Source organism: Pteropus medius, unplaced genomic scaffold (assembly GCF_902729225.1).
Source record: "Pteropus medius unplaced genomic scaffold, Ma_sr-lr_union100, whole genome shotgun sequence".
Classification (NCBI taxonomy): Eukaryota; Metazoa; Chordata; class Mammalia; order Chiroptera; family Pteropodidae; genus Pteropus; species Pteropus medius.
The window spans coordinates 1,392,742-1,410,692 of NW_024344437.1; the positions used below are offsets into that span (position 1 = coordinate 1,392,742).

The window sequence follows — 17,951 nt, forward strand, 5'->3', positions numbered from 1 at the left end:
TACAAAGCGGGTTCTGGCTGCCATGGTCTGAAAGGAAGCATCCATACTGAAGAGATCTCATGCCTTTGCGATCAACACTGTGGTATGGTGTTTCAATTCTGTGGGTCTTTTGCTGCCATGAAGAGGAGAGAGGAAAAACAAATTTAGAGAAAGTTCCCAGCACATGCAAAGGAAACATTTTGTTATAACTGCCTACTTAACCAGAAGTCCATTCGACGATTCAGTGCTAGAATTGGTGTATATTGTGAAGTCTAAGGTGGCACTCTAACACTGAAGAGGAAGGGATTATGGTTCTTACCTGTCATGCGTGTAATACATTTTTGATTTGGGCAAGTTCTTTACCCCAGTGTTCTTGACTGCAGTGAAGTTCTAAGTCAGTCTGATACGAATGTAGCTGTATTGATTATGCGACCAGTTTTCAGTGCCGAAGAGCTTGTGGGAATCACTGTATAGAGATCCATGATCTCGAACTTACCCTCTTTATTGACTGCATGAGCTGATACTAATACAGTGGCATATTAGGTAGATTTTAGTAGCAGCCATTTAACAGATGTCCTATACATTGTTTCTTTGCCGGGCTGAAAGAAATGCCAATGTGTCTTGTGGGTAGAGTCACCGGCGAAAGTGATGAGAAAACTTTCTGGTGAGAATATTCTTATAATCTGTGTCCTCAGCAACCCGTTCCTAATGAGCAAAAAACAATGTTTTAGAATGCCTATGGAAATTGAAACTGTTTCCCAAAGATGTTTCTGATGAGACACTGACACACTAGTGGATCCAAACATGCTTAATCAGAAAGTTAGATTACTCTGAGGAAAATGCTTGTGGCACACCTGTCTGTGTGTTTGTCTGTGACTAAATATGTGTGATAGACAGATGTGGTTTTGTGACATCCAGCTGTGTGGAAATATGTGAGTGCCCTCGTGTGTGTGACTCCATGAACATTTCTATGAGAGTTCTATGAAATTCACGTTTGTTTAATGATGTGGAAGCATTGATCATCCACTTTGTGTGAGTATGGAAAAGAAATACACCCGATCAGATCCCAACCGCCACATACGCGAGCACAGATTTATTAGATGGAGGTTCATGTGCTGTCTCCACACAACCATCGGGTTACCCACAGCCTGTTCAGGTCACCATACAGGACAGGACCAGAATCTCCTGTACTCAAGAGTGGCTTAGACGGCTTGGTCCCTGGCCCAGGAGTCTGAGAATTTGACTGGCTGTGGTGTTTTCCAGAGGCTTTCTTCTGTAGTGACTGGGGAAAATTTCATTAACTCCAAGGTTACATTGGCCTTCACCCTTCCTTTTTACTTCAAGTATGGAATTCCTAGTTACATTGGAAATGGGTATGCGAGGTGACACGCAATTCTATTGGTTGAGCATATCACATGTGAATTCGAGATCTCAACAGTGGGCCCAGAGATCTTGCCACACGCAGCAGCCACCAGTGGATACTCTGGCACCTTTGTTTCTCCCCCACACCCATTCTCATTTGACATCTCAAAATAATTCATCTAATGATCCATTCAGCAGGGTTTTACTCGGGGAAAGCCTTACATCCTGTTCTGTTCCTAAATGAATCCGGATGGTTTCTGGGGAGCAATCATGAGAGACTTTCAGACAGAGGGAATCATCTCCACTGGGCGAAATTATGAGAAAGTCGGCCTCCGCCCTGGTCTTCCAGACCCCTTATTTAGCCTGAGGCCAACAGAGCAAATTGCTCCCAAGTACCTTTCATTCTCCACAAAGTTGTACATTGTTCTCCGAGGTTGAACTATTCTAAACAGATTGAGAAAGTGTCCTGAGTGTCACTCTGTCAGCAACATGCCAATCTTCTTTTCTTTTCCCTAATACTCCCGCCCCTATTCCAGAGGGGATTAACGGCCCCTCTCCTGGCTCTGGAGGATTTGACTTCCCAGGAAGAGCTGAACACACCATTTTGGAGTCCTTCTTGTTTTCAAAACGCAGGACGAACTTGACGTACTTGGCCTCCGGAAATAGTGAGGCACCGAGACTCCCACTCCATTTCAAATGACACTTAGGTGACTTCAATTGTATCCGCTAGGCGGCTCTGTGACAGGATAGAAAATGATCCCAGCTCATCCAAAAGAGACCCAGCGTGTCGAGAAATCTGTCATCAGGAGAATGCCAGACTAGGGCTTGGAGCCTACAAACCAGCCGCGGTTTGTCCATTGGACTCAATGAAATCTAGTGTAGCTATGTGACTTAACAACCTTAGTAACATGTCAGGACAGCTGCCATCTACTCCAACATCTATCAACTGTGTGATTCTTGGCACCTGCTGCCTGCTGTATCACTTTCACCCCAGTGCTGAACCCTTTTTCACACATGTCATTCTCCACCTACTACATTTCATCAGAGATCTACCCGGTCTTATGTCTAAGGCTCTGAATTGGTTTCGTGTGTTTGTTTGTCAATTTCTTGCTCTCCTTTTCAGTTCCACTCAGGAACTAAATCACAATGACCCTGACCCTGGCAGTCGGACAGAGTTCCCTTACCTTTATGGCGAGGGGAACTGCTTGAAAGAGCCAATCTCAAAATGAATGGGTGAATTTAGGAGCTCTGAAGCAGCAGAGGCCTGAATTCCAGGCAGAAAGGAGCTCTGAAATTCCCAAAACTGTAAGGCGATCGCTCATCTCCAGACTAAACAGCAGTGGCAGACTGGTCAATTGCCCAAAGTGAACAGCTTATGGCATCTCGGCAAATAGAATGCAGAAGTGACCATGATTAGGGAGGCCAAGGAGTTCAAAGTGTGGCAGTGGAGGCGGGCCTCGCAGCAAGCCAGCAGCTATTGGGTGAACTATGGCACAGGACAGTGAAGGAGTCCTGAACCTTGGTTCTCCTGGGAACTTCAGGAGCATGGGGTTTTTTGAGAGTGGGCAGCCAGTACCTCTAGTCTGCCCTTTTCTGAGGCTGTGAAGGCGGTTATGCGATACACCAGTGGTGGCCCAGGGAGATTTCTGCTATTGATAGAGGCCCTGCTTTACACCGCAGTCCTGACGTGCCGTTTTCAGTTCAGGACACACAAATCCCACACTGGCAGTGAAATTGTAATCGGAGAGTGGGGTCCTCTCCCGGTGCATTGTCTAGGTTCTTGATGTCTTGAACAAAGAATTGAGCAAGACAACCAAAATACAGTAGAAAAGAAAAGTTTTATTAGAAAGGAAAGTACCTGTCCAGATGTGGAAGCTGTCCTGGGCAAAGAAGCATGGCTCAAAATGCCTAGTAACAAAGACTTCAGGGTTTTTATCCCTTTTTTGCTGTGGGTGGCTACTTTTTTTAGAGGAGTGGGCTCCCTTGATTGACAACTAAGGTTGACAGGACTCAATGATTCATCGTTTTGCTTTCTGTGCATGTTTGTTCCCAGAATTCAGTCCGTTATAATGATATTAATGAACTTCCAGGCATATGCATCATATTATAATGATGGTAGACTCAGTTTAGTTGAAGGTCGTTGGGGGTCTTCATTGTGCAGGTGTGAGTGACTGGCTTAAAGTGGCACCTAAATTTTGCCTACTGGTTTCTTTGTGTGAGTTCAAAAAAATGCTTTGCTTAATTGTAGGTGGATTAGGGCAGATCCTTTCTAAGATAGGATGGCCTCAGTGTCTTTGCAGGCAGACCCAAAAGCCCCTAACTAACTTTCCTGCCTACCTCTTTTCTAAGAGCCATGAACCACCTTATCATTTGTAAGGATGTTGAGGTACAGGAAGTATCTTCTTCCGGAGCTGCTTCCCACTGAGAATGGCCATAGTCACTGCCTATGAAATAAAGAGTCCATATTTCATGGACTCTTTCCCTTTCTGCCTCAGTCAGGGTAGGGTCTTGGGTTTCCTGCTGAACTGCCACCTCAATCCATAGACAAGGAAAAGATACAAACTCTTTATTTAAATCATACATGTATGAATTTCTATTATTGATTTGCCTATTAAGGGAGTAAAGGGAAACAAGCTTGGTTAATACATTTCTTAAGGAGTAAAAAGAAGGATCTTTGACTTAAAGTCCCCCCACCCCTCCACTCTAAGGGCCCTGACTGACTTAACACCATTTCTGCTTAACAATGGACTGATGACCCATATCAACAGCAAGAGGATTTGAGTCTCCAGGGCAATTATCAAGATTTGAGGGAGAGGGCCTTTTCCCAAAGAGAGGAGAGAAGAAAACAACTAGGTTTACTGAAAAGATTAACTCTGCAAGAGATGTCTCATTTCATTTCCTGCTAAAAGATAAAAAATTTTACAAGTGATGTCCCATTTCAAAATGAGGCCGCTAATACACAGTCCCAATCCAGGATCAAGGCTGTTATCATCAGCAACTGGCCAGCAGGGCCGTAGCCATGAAGTAACCTAGTGTCATAGAAGACCCAGGACAAGAGCTGGCCTTGTTATTTAGAACGCCATGGGCGACTGGCTCGGAAAAAAGCCTGGAATTGGAAGGTCTGTGAGTCAACGCCCTGCCCCCACCGTGGGAAATGGAACCTGTGTAAACCCCCAAAATTCTGCCGGGTAGCGGGCACAGGTGTTTCCAGTCTCACAGATACCCTGAACTTCCTGGTCACTGATATTCTTGCTCTTCCCCAGGCCTCTTGACTGATTCGGAAGTGAATAGGAGCTACTTTATCCTCCCTCTGGCTCCCCCCTGGAGCTTCTTCTCTGAGTCTATCCGTGCCCTCCCTAGACTCTTCTGTAAACCAGTCACCCTCAGGCCTAACGCACTTGGAAGTTTCAAGGGGAGCTCTGGGAGGGAAGGGGTTAGTGCTTCTCCAGGTCCATTGATGGGCAGAGGTGAATTGACCAATCAGCGCTCCTCAGAGGCAGGACTAGCTGTCAGTTAATCACAGCTGTTGTCCATCAAATTGATTAGGGTCAGGCCTGGGGCACTTTCCTCCTCCTTTCCTCTGCTGTCTCTGCCTCCGACACAGTAGCCCCACTCTTTTTTCCAGATGCCTCATTCCATTTTCCTTCTCACCTCAGTTTCCAAGTCAACTCCCAGGGCCCTTCCACCTGCTTCGGCCTCTATGCAGCTTATTCCCTTTCTTTTCCATGTTTTTGTACTCCCTTAGTGTCAGTTCTACTGCCCTCCCTCCTTCCTTTTGAACATTTTCCTTACCCCCTCTAAACACCTGTGATCCTCAGCTACCTCTACCAACACAGGTGGCCCATTTTCTCCTCCCCATTCTCTCTGTTGACAGTCTGTTTGCACACAACAGGGCTTTAGACCTCCTAAAAGTGCCCTGCTCTCTGAACCTTGGCTGCTCTAAAGCCCACTACCCAGCGAGGCTGGGGCAGACAGGGACTGAGTTCTGGGGAAAAAGGTTTTCTTTATACATTATTTGGCCTGGCCAGCACCTCAGAAAGTGATTCTCATGTCCTCTCCACCAGCCATGCTGCCAGGCACACTCCCTTTCCTCCTGAGGCCAGGAAGTCACGGGCCTGAAGAGACAGAGCTAGGTTCAGTTGTGAGGAACTCAAAAGGGAAAGGCCTCTGGAGGCCTTAAGAGCCCTGCTGGGAGTCTTACTTGACTTCGGGAGTTTTAATGTGTCTGTTTCAAAGAGGCAAAGCTACAGCTTGCCTCCATTTTCCCACCCACATTGGGTGTGGGCGACCTGTTCTAGTTCCCTCACTACCTATAGAACTGAATTCAACTAGGTTTTTGGCTGGGAGTTTACAGTATTTCTGTGTGTGTGCAGTGCTTTGAATTGAGTTGCTTCCATGTTGCAAACTTCTCTTTCATCGTGGTTCTCTAATCGCATCCTATATACTAAGCGATAAATAGATAATCTGAATAGCCTGCATTATTGTTCTAAAAGGCGACTTGACATCTGCAGTGTGTGAAGAAAATGTGGAAGCTTTCAACATCTATAAAGTGAGAAAGTGGTTAGGGAAAACTGGCAGTTTTCAAGGTTGAAATTCATATGAAATAGGTTCAGTCTGCCATGATTTGAAAGGGAGCATATATCCTGAAGAGACCTCACACCATTGCGATAAACAATGTGGCACACAGTTTCTTTACTATGGTTCCTTTGATGCCATGAAGAGCACAGAGAAAATCTATAAAATTCTGAGAAAGTCTGCAGCACATGCAAAGGAAACATTTTCTAAATACCTGCATACTTTAATCCAGAAGACCATTCAACAATTCAGTGCCATTATTGATGTATGCTGTGAAGTCGAAGGTGAAAAAATGAAGATGAAGGGATTATAGTTCTGCCCTGTTATGTGTATAATACATTTTTGAAATCAGCTAGCGTGTTACCCAGTGTTATTATCCAGTGAAGTTCAACCAAGTATAATACAAATTGAAACTCTTGTTTATAATGGGACTAATATTCAGTCCAAAGACCTGGTGAGATAAACTCTTTAGAGATCCAAGATCTTGAACTTACCATCTCCATACACTGAATGAGCCGGTACTAATACAGTGTCAGATTCCCTTTAGTTTATAACAGGTGGAGCCTTAAAGCTGGGATCCATATATGCTTACTCAGGAAGTTAGATCAGTCTCATGAATAATGCTTGAGGCAGTGGCTTTCCCGGAGAGCCAAGTTTATTCTTTACACTTCTGGTCGGTCACATAGCTCCAAAGGCGTCCTTTACGCCATGGAATTAATAGAGAAGTTGCGTCGCTGGAGGTATTGTACTAACAGGGGACTTAATATCTGCTATGTGTGAAGCAACCTGGAATACGTCCAACTTTTACAAAGTGTGAGAACGATTAGGGGAACCTTAGCCATTTGCGTGGTGGCAATTTATACAAAGCGGGTTCCGGCTGCCATGGTTTGAAAGGAAGTGTCCGTCCTGAAGAGACCTCAGCCTTTGCGATCGACCCTGTGTTACGGTGTTTCAAGTCCGTGGGTCTTTTGTTGCCATGAAAAGGAGAGAATAAAAGTATAAAATTTAGAGAAAGTTCACAGCATATGCAAAGGAAACATTTTCCTAATATTTGCATCCTTTAATCCAGATGTCCATCCAACAATTCAGTGCTGGAATTGGTGTATGCTGTGAAGTCTAAGGAGGCACTCTAAGAATGACCCGGAAGGATTACAGATCTTACCCGTCATGAGTGTAATAACACTTTTGATTTGGACAAGTTCTTTACTCCAGTGTTCTTGACTGCGGTGTAGTTCTAAGTTAGTCCGATAGGAAGGTAGCTGTATTGATGATGCGAACAGTTTTCACTGCTGAGGAGCTGATGGGAATCACTGTATAGAGATCCATGATCTCGAACTTACCCTCTTCATTGACTGCACGAACTGATTCTCATACGTTGGCAAATGGGGGCGTTTTCTGTAGTGGCCCTTTAACAGACGTCCTGTACAGTGTTTCTTTGCCAGCTGGAAGAAATGCCAATGTGACTTGCGTGTAATATTACTGAGAAAGTGATTAGAAATGTTTCTGGTTACATTATTCTTATAATCGGTGTCCTCCACAACCCATTCCAGAAATGAACAAAAACAATGTTTTGGAATGCCTAAGGAAATTGTACGCCTTTCCTAACGATGTTTCTGATGAGACACTGACACACTGGTGGAGCCTTAAAGTGCGGATCTGAATATGCATAACAGGAAGTCAGATCACTGTGACAAAAAATGCTGGCAACAGTGACTTTGAATTGAGTCGCTTCCATGCTGCACACTGCTCTTTTATCGTGGTGCTCTCAACGTATTCTATGGATGAAGTGATCATAGATAATCTGAATTGTCTACATTTTTGTTGTAAGAGGCGACTAGACACCTGCGGTGTGTGAAGCAAATGGGGAAGCTTGCAACATCTAAAATAGGAGAAAGCGATTAGGTAAAACTGGCAGTTTCCAAGGTTGTAATTCGTTCGAAGCAGATTCAAGCTGTCATGTTTTGGAATAGAGTGAATATTCTGAACTCACACCGTTGTGATAAACCATGTGGCACACCGTTTCTATACTGTGGTTCAGTTGTTGCCATGAAAAGGACAGCAAAAATACACTTCTGAGAAAGACCGCAGCATGTGCGAAGGAAACATTTTCTAAATATTTGCGTCCTGTAATCCAGAAGTCCGTTCAACAATTCAGTATTAAAATTGCTGTCTGATGTGAAGTCCAAGGAGGCACTCTAACAATGAAGAGGAAGGGATTACGGATCATACCTTTCATGTGTATCATCCTTTTTTGATTTGGGAAAAGTATTTTACCCCAGTGTTCTTGACTATGGTGAAGTTCTCAGTCCGATACGAATGGAGCTGTGTTGATGATGAGACCAGTTTTCAGTGCTGAAGACCTAGTGGGAATCACTGTGTAGAGATCCATGATCTCTCGAACTTACCCTCTTCACAGACTGCATGAGCTCATACTAATACAGTGGCAGCTTCTCATTAGTTTATAGGAGTGGCTCCTTAACAGATGTCCTTTGCATTTTTTTGGACAAGGAAAACGGAGGGCCAATTTGGCCCTTTACAATGATCTCCATACAGTGATTCCCACTAGCTCTTCGTCATTGAAAACTGGTCGCATTATCAACACAGCCACATTCGTATAAGACTAACTGACATTTATGCAGTCAAGAACACTGGGGTAAAGAACTTACCCAAATCAAAGCGGTATTACATGCATGACAGATACGAACTGTAATCCCTTCCTCTTCATTGTTAGAATGCCTCTTTAGCCTTTACAGTAGACACCAATATTAGCACTGAGTCGCTGAATGGACTTCTGGATTAAAGAATGCAAATATTTAGAAAATGTTTCCATTACGAGTGCCGTGGACTTTCTGAGAAGTATATAGATTTTCTCTGTCTTTTTCATGGCAACAAATGAACCACAGTATTGAAACTACGAGCCATGTAGTTTATCACAACGGTGTGAGTTCAATGTATACACTTTATTTCAAAACACGAGAGCTTGGACACGCTTAATACGAATTACAACCTTGGAAACTGCCAGTTTTACCTAATCACTTTCTCCCTTTTTAGATGTTGCAAGCTTCCCCATTTGCTTCACACATCACAAGTGTCTAGTTGCCTCTTACAACAAAAATGCAGGCAATTCAGATTATCTACGATCACTTCATCCATAGAATGCATTGAGAGCACCATGACAAAAGAGAAGTGTGCAGCATGGAAGCGACTCAAAGGCACTGCCGCCAGCATTTTTCATCACAGTGATCTAACTTCCTGTTAAACATATTCTGATCCGCACTTTAAGGCTCCACCAGTGTGTCAGTGTCTCATCAGAAACATCTTTAGGAAAGGCATACGATTTCCTTAGGCATTCCAAAACATTGTTTTTGTTATTTCTGGAATGGGTTGTGGAAGACACCGAATACGAAAATATTCTCACCAGAAACACTTATTATCACTTTCCCAGTGATACTACATGCAAATCACATTGATGTTTCTTCCAGCTGGCAAAGAAACAGTGTATAGGACATCTGTTAAAGGGCTGCTACGGAAAACGCCCCAATTTGCCAATGTATTAGAATCAGCTCATGCAGTCATTGAAGAGAGTAAGTTCGAGATCATGGATCTCTATACAATGATTCCCACCAGCTCTTCAGCAGTGAAAACTGGTCACACAATCAGCACAGCTACCTTCGTATTGGACTGACTTAGAACAGCATCGCAGTCAAGAATACTGGGGTAAAGAACTTGCCCAAATCAAAGTGTATTACATGCATCACAGATAAGATCCGTAATCCTTCCAGGTCATTCTCAGAGTGCCACCTTAGACTTCACAATATACACCAATTCTAGCACTGAATCATTGAATGGACTGCTGGATTAAGTAGGCAGTTATAACGAAACATGTCCTTTGCATGTGCTAAGAACTTTCTCTAAATTTTATACTTTTTCTCTCTCCTCTTCATAGCAACAAGAGAACCACAGACTTGAAACACCATACTACATTGTTGGTTTCAATGTTTTGAAGTCTCTTCAGGATGGACACTTCCTTTCGAGCCATGGCTGCCAGAACCCACTTCGTACGAATTGCTGCCCTACAAAGGGCCAGTTTTCCCCTAATCGCTCTCACACTTTGAAAATGTTAGAAGTGTCCCAGGTTGCTTCACACACTGCAGGTATCAAGTACACTGTTAGAACAATACTTTTGGTGATGCAAATTATCTATTAATCACCTGGCCTATAAGATGCCTTTGGAGCTACATGACCAAACAGAAGTGTAAAAAATAAGTTTGGCTCAATGGAAAGCCACTGCCTCAAGCATTATTCATGAGACTGATCTAATTTCCTGATTAAGCATATTTGGATCTCAGCTTTAAGGCTCCACATGTGTGCCTGCGTCTCCTCAGAAACATCATTGTGTGAAGTTTACTATTTCCATATGCATCCCAAACTAGGAAGTACTTCTTAAAACTAGGATACGCCTCATCTGTCTTCACTGTTGTTACAGAAGAGCATCCTATGACAGTTTCACAGTAACCATTTCAATAATACATGTCATTTTCTTTTATTGATGTTTGTATTCATACCACTTTTGAATCTTCTTGACAGACTACTCTGCTCTCCAGAGAAAGCCTTAGTATGTAAGTAATAAATTTCTTTCTACTTCTTCATGCAAGTATGGCATATCAGTTTTGACATCCAGACCACATTTGAATAGTGGTGCCAATTCTGTCCCCCATGCATGGACGATCATAAATCAAAAGAGAAAATGAAATATAAACAGGTACTAATTTCCATTGACGTGGTCATTCTAATGATGGCCAGGATATAGTAAAAGCAAGTTGTTAAAATGAGACTCATTGATTACTTTTATCCTTCTTTCTAAAATTGCTATTAAGGTTAAAGGCAAAATAAAAACGTTTTAAAATTTTATCTCCATTTCATTTTGAAGAATATAAAAATAGCACTTAAGCAAAATAAATCTTTTCTAAGCCACAGGGAATATATTACTATGGTAACATGATCCCCAACAGAAATAGCAACCCTGATCTTGACACTCATAGAATTACTTTTTCTCTAGATATGCCATAGTGACTTATAGATAAGACCTGCAAGACCTTAAGCAGAACACCTAAGCTAGAATTTAATGCAAGCTCTAATGAGGTTATTTAAAGCTTTTCCCTGAAAGTGACCATGCAAAATAATCAAAAACTACTTTTTGGACTGTTTTCATGTCAATGAGGAATACAAAGCACAGCTGCTTTTTCAGCGTGCACCAGTAGAATAGAAACCACTTAACATTTTTGAGTCAGTGGCAAATCTCTCTGTCTCCTGGCAGCCAAAAACAAAAACAAAACACAAAACAAAAAAACATACAAGAAGTATCTTGTAACTCTTTAGACAAAATACTAAAAAAGATTTTTAAAATTTAATTTACATTTATTTACAAACAAATATGGAAAATTATAGTATATTATCATGAAAATTTGAATAATATTCATATTCATATATATTTCTTCTTAATCAGGATATAATGAATTTTAAAGACTTGTCAGTTTAACATCTCAATGTTATCATTACCTAATCGTACAACCCTCACAGTAAAATTATTCACCAAGTACTTTGTTTTGTTCACTGGGACTTCCCTTTCTCCTCTACAGTTGGGTTTTTTCTCTGTATCACCCCAGAGCTTTTTCCCCGAATAGGCTAAGTAGGTACCTCTACGTCTTTTTCTCTCCGCAAAGGTCTTAATTCTAAATCTCCAAATTTTCGTTCTCCTGCTTTACAGTTTAAAAAGTACTTTTACACACAGTCCATTTCTTCAACAAAAAATAACAGTAGACATTTTCACCATTATTTGGGGGGCTATTGTACAACAGTTTCTTGAGGTCAATCACCATGCCCATCAAGGCTGAACTAAACTTAGTTCGCTTAGTGCCCTTTCAAGGTCTCATGTGACATAAATATGGAGTTGGAAATTTTGAGAGTGATGTTCAATTCTGTCGACTTTGAAAAGACACAGTATTTATTCTATTTGGTCATTTACTTAAAAAATCCCTCGTACTTTTAAAATAACCCTTAAAACATCACTACAGTGTTGAAAGGGCAGATATTTTTAGCTGATTATTCAGCTAAGGAAATTGAGGCACAGAGATGTTAAGTGATTTTCTCGATGATCTCACAGCTGATGACTAGATAACCAAGGATTCGACCCAGGCCATCTGTCATCCCAGTAGCAGCCACTTAAAAATATATAACAGTTTCTGTGCCTCAAGTCTTTAAGTTTTACTCTGTCTATGCTGTCTTTTACTTTTATTAATATTTGAATCACCCTTTAAATTTCAATATTAATATATGTTTCTGTGAAAAAATGATCTAATAAAGTTATAAAGAGGAAGGAAAGAAGTGAAGAGAAAATGATCTTTACTAAGGGACAAACATGGTACCAATTTCATAAGTTTACTTAGAATTCTTCCTAATTTTTCTTATCAGAATCTGATCTCAAACAGAAGGAGATAAGCTAATTTTTACCTTAAAAAATAAATAGCTGATAACAGATGAAAGTTTTACTTCTGCTTCTCAGAGGTATACTTTAACAGATGAAATTCTTTTTTTTCTATTTTTCAATTACAGTTAATATCTAACATTATATTTTATATTAGTTTCTGGTGTACAGCACAGTGGTCAGACATCCACATAATTTAAAAAGTGACCTCCCTCATCAATCCAGTGCCCACCTGGCACTACACATAGTTATTACAGTAGTCCTGACTATATTTCCTCTGTTGTACTTTACATCTCTGTGACTATTTTGTAACTACCAATTTATACTTCTTAATCTTTTCATCTTTTTCACCCAGCCCCCTAACCATCCCTCTCATCTGGCAACCATCGATGTATTCTATCTATGAGCTTGTTTAACAGATGAATTCTTAAAAAAAAAGAAAAAGAAAAAGACTTTCATGCAGTGGAATTCCATGCTATAGCAAATATTGGAGAATGTTTGAAAGATGAAGAAATTGAAGGGAAGGAAAGAATGTTTGTGCTGAAAACATACCTGACGGTTTTCCTGCTCAGCCTTGTATTCATTTTTCTGCTTTAGAGTTGATGGTTATTATTATTTTCCAGAGTATAACATTTATTTGGAGGAGGGGGTGGTCTAGCTAGCTGTATTTTTAAAGATCTTCAGGTCAGTCTAATGTGCAACTAGGACTGACCAACGCTGATCTAGACATTTCATACAATAGTACTGTAAACCCAAATTAGCTGGATGATGGCCAAAATAATTTTTTCCCTGTGTTACTATGAACCACTCACATGCGTTAAGGTTTAACATTGAATTTACAGATAAGTTACAAGTCAACATTTAGGATTTTAGTTACTAAAACTTTATTAAAAATAATTTCATCTGCTCAATCTTAAATTTGTTACTTTATCAATAAAATCTCATTTTACTTTGACAATAAGATCTCAAAGGAGTTAAGTTAGTCATGTCTGAATAAGTGGCAAAAATTCTTAAAGCTACGAAAGGAAAATAAATCACTTATTTTGGTTTTACTAACACATTAATGAAGAAATATTGCAATGAAACTAATCATTTGGAAGACATCAAACACATTGAACAGTGCTAAAACAAAATAGAAAAATAAGTGTATTGATATTTTTGAATTTATCAGATTTTCAAGCCAGATGTTCATGAATACAATAAATAAAATATAAATCTTCTGATCACTAGCACAAAGTCAATAAAGCACTTAATTGAGAATGTAATGCTTGGAAAATGTTAGATTTCTAATTGGTAAAAATATATGTGTTAGGCTCTCCAAAAACTCAGTTGTGGCAAGAGAGACCTAATTCTGGTATAAGATTATACAGAAGATTGAAGCTTTGAGAGCCCTAGGAAAAAATGCCATGTTTTGTTAAAGTCTGTCATCTCTAAAGGTAAGTCTGAACAAAATCAGATAAGTATCCAAAATATTAGGGCTTGTATTTTGTAAAATTCAGAATAAAAATCAATGTTGTTTGGCTAAAGTAACGGAGTTCTAGAAAAGAACGTGGTTCAAGAAAGGAACTCTCAAAATTTAATTTCAATGGTAGGTTGTAGAATATTTCAATAAAGCAAAAAGGAAAGAACTTAAGGCAATAAAATAATTTGCCTAGAGAGCTCTGAATTTAGAGGAGAGATACATAACTAAGAAAGAAAATGTGTAAGAAGAGCAGAGTCCAAAGCGGATTGTAAAAAACTGTAAAAGTAGCCAAAAAAGGCTTTATTATTATTATTATTATTATTATTATGCCTACAGCACCTGGTCTTCCTAGGTGTTCTCCCATCCAAGTGCTAACCAGGCCTGACCCTGCTTAGCTTCCAAGATCAGACGGGATCGGGCATGTTCAGGGTAGCGTGGCCGTAGACAAGGCTTTATTATTTATTTTCACAAAAAGAAGCAGATTAGAAAAGAAAAAGGTCAAAGATAAAGTTCAAAGATTGACAGAAACCTGGTGACTAACTCGTTCACAGCTTTGCGGAAATGATTACTCAGCTACTTTTAGTCCTCGAACCCAACCCATGTTATCCTTATTAAACAGTTAGTGAATGACTTTGTATTCAAGGCCACAGAATTTCTTTGCTTATAAGATTCCCCTCATCATTTTATCCTCATAAAATATTCATGATAACTATTTATTGAAATCCACATTTTTTTGATATCTACTAGTTTCTTTTTGTCTATCAGTATAGTCATTCAATCAGCTACATAGTCATTCATTAAGTTAAGCTAACCAGACATGAATCTTGATAATCATTGCTTCCTCTTTTATTTGCTCAAAAATAATTAAATTTAATAATGAGATCTAGAATCCCATCTGTAGTGAATATCAAGTGATTGGCATGAAGCTGGAACAGATAGTAGAAAAATAAAGTTTTCCCCAATAGTAGTTACTATTCTAATTAGATTATGTTGATTAAAAAAACTTAAAAATAGTTTGCTTTTTTAATATTCTGAGGAGATTGATTATAAACTAATAATCAGGATCCTAGTCCACACAATGTGACCTCAGTGTCTTAGTAAACTTTAGTTTTGACATAAGTAAAATAATCATGGATGATTGACTGATTTACAGAAAGTTTAGTGGGTTAAATATGGGTTTAATTTTTAGTGGGTTAAAAATTTCTCAAGTACTTGAGAAATTACATTTATTTAGCTTAGGAGAGAGATTTTTTCTTTATTTATACCTTTATTTATACTTTATTGAAGGCTTCTTATAAATTAGGACTTTTCTGTGTCTCTTTCCTCTGATATAACTCATTATTTTTTCAGACTAAAAAAACATGATTTCTAGTTTTCAAAAAATCTGTTGTAATATATTTCTATAAATTCACAGCAAACATTTCAATGACATAACTGGAATAAAAAGATTGAATTCTAAAATAGAATACAGAGCCAAGACTAGAATATGAGTATCTGATGCTTGGCATATACTATGTATGTATATGAGACTCTATAGACTAAGTTCATAAATTAATGAATTTATTGTATTCTAATTGTTAGAATAGCAGCTGACAATTATAGTAATAAAGCTATTTGTGTGAATTCTAACATAATTAGTGATTAATCCCTCTCTTCTCAGTAAATTTTCTCTAGCGTAAGCTTATATTTCTCTGTTTACCAAAGGCTTTTTTGAGTTTTATGCCAGGACAGAACCATAAATACATTAAATTGGTATATATGATATTATGATTATTCATCCCAACACCCAGTTTAAAGTGCGCACATTAGTTTCAGCTTTCATGAGAACTGAGAATGATTTGAATGAAGTCCCTTTTCTCCCCACACCTCCCACTCACTATGGTGATCTAGCTTTGTCCATATAAGATTAAAGGGTGGTAAACTGGGTACCTATATTTTTTTCTTAATGTGATTGATGTTCAAATTCTGTCTAAACAGTTCCTCTTGGTTTAGTCTTTATAAAAATTGTCATCAAAACTGGATGTTTTAAAATCTACTTGGCAGTTGAAAAACATGTTCCAACCACTTTTACATGAATACCTGCTTAATAACAGGAAGCCACATCTCTATAAATCCCAGGACTAGTATAAAATCTGTATTGGGGCATTGAAAAGACTATAATAAATGCCATTAAAATATAGGAAAATATAATTCTAATTCTCAAAACATCAAGTTATAGTTTCAAGAAACTCATTAAGCTTCAATTAAGATAAATACAAAAATTCCAAAACCTAAGAATATTATGGAAAAGTTATCTGAAACCAAAGGTGGAAAAAGCCATAGAAAAAGATACAGCATATTCATAGAAAAATGATGAGAGAACTTCTCTTCAAAAATACTGTAAACCAGAAGACAATGGATAAAACATAACTGTTGAAAAGAAAAAAGTTAATCTAGAATTTTCTATAAATAGAAAATAGTTTAAAAAAATTTAGACAAAACAGAAAATTAAGCAGAGAGTAGGCATCATTAATGACTCTCATTTTAAGAAATGCTAAAGAAATTTCTTCAGGCTGGGGGAAATCTGAGGAAATTTGCATTCACCAGAAGAAATGGAAAGCACAGGTAGTGGTAAATAGATAAATATTACTTGGTTATTTTCTTAAACAGTTTAAAAGATAATTAAAGCAATATAACTAACAATAGTTTAATTTATGGCATATGTAAAAGTAAAATTAAAGATAAAAATATCACAAATGATGGAGGGCAAATGGAAGTATACAATTGTTAAAATTCTAACATTATATGTCAAATGGTATAATTTAATTCTATTCTGTATTGTTTAACTAAGTATATTATAAACTCTAGAGTGGCCGGTAAAATAAGTAAAAAAAAAAAACCCACATCTAAATATTAGAGATATTTAGACTATATGATGGAATAATAAACACTCAATCTAAAGGAAGACCATAGCAAGAAAGAATAGATGTAACAAAAACAAAACAACTGAAAAGAAGAGGTAATTAAACTCAACCACATCGATAACTCTATTAAAGGTAAATTGGCCAAACACTATACTTTAAAGGGAGATATTTTTAGAATAAGTAAATAGCAAGAGCCAACTACACATTGCTTATAAGAGATAAAAAATATATATATATAAAGACACAGGAAGTGATGCCACCAAGATGGCAAAGCAGGAGACCCCAGCTTCAGTCCCACCACAAAGATCAATAATTTGCTATTCATGAACACAAACAGTTCTGGGAAAGTTGAGAAGTTTACTTAGGAAACTTTAGCAATACATTGGACCAAAAAATATGAGAATAACCATACAAAAAGGGAAGGAAGAGCAACTTTGCCTGCATCATCCCATTCCTCACAATGGCACTGCTCAGCACCAAGAGGGAACTTCCCAGTGAGAGAGTTTCCCTCACCAGGAACAGAAGAGCAGGACGAGTGACCAGCCCCTTCACCCCACCTCTCCAGCTTTTCTCAGGACACTGAACAAAGGATTTTCTTTGGTTTCTCCCACACAGAGACAGGCAAAACTGAGATGTATAGAGATTGCTAGGAACAATGAAGAAGAGCAGAGACTACCAATACCAACCACACAGTAGAGGTGCAGTAATACCCAGTGACCTGCTCTACAGAGCACCCTAGCAGCTTTGCTCATTAAAATAAACCAATGGTCAGCACAGCCACTGATTTTCATTGGTTTTCATCTGACAGGTTTTCACATTCACAGAGTCTAGCCACCTGAATTGTCCCTCATACCCTCTTATCCTCCAGCCCACTACCCAATGCTCCCAGGATCCACAAGAGCAGCCAACCCAGATCTCTGGGGCCACATGATTATAAGACATCAGTCTAGATCCCCACCACTATGCACTCACTTGGGGCTAGCCCCTCCAGCTGTACAATGGCATTCCATCAGCCTGACTCTCATCACTGTCGTCTACTGCTTTGTATACACGCATTAAAAAATCCTACGGACATAGACGTGCACCTGGAGGAATCACTGAGGACCTCAACAGCCCGTGAAGTTACTGCAGACCCTCTAAGTACTTGCGAAGGGCCACAAAGTTGATACTGTGTACCTCAATGACT

General features: G+C 39.2%; 1 pseudogene; it reads right to left on the minus strand.

Annotated features, from left to right (window-relative positions):
• Nucleotides 1-14,189: 14,189 nt before the first annotated feature.
• LOC120610761 (uncharacterized) lies at nt 14,190-14,308 on the minus strand (annotated as a pseudogene).
• Nucleotides 14,309-17,951: the final 3,643 nt, after the last annotated feature.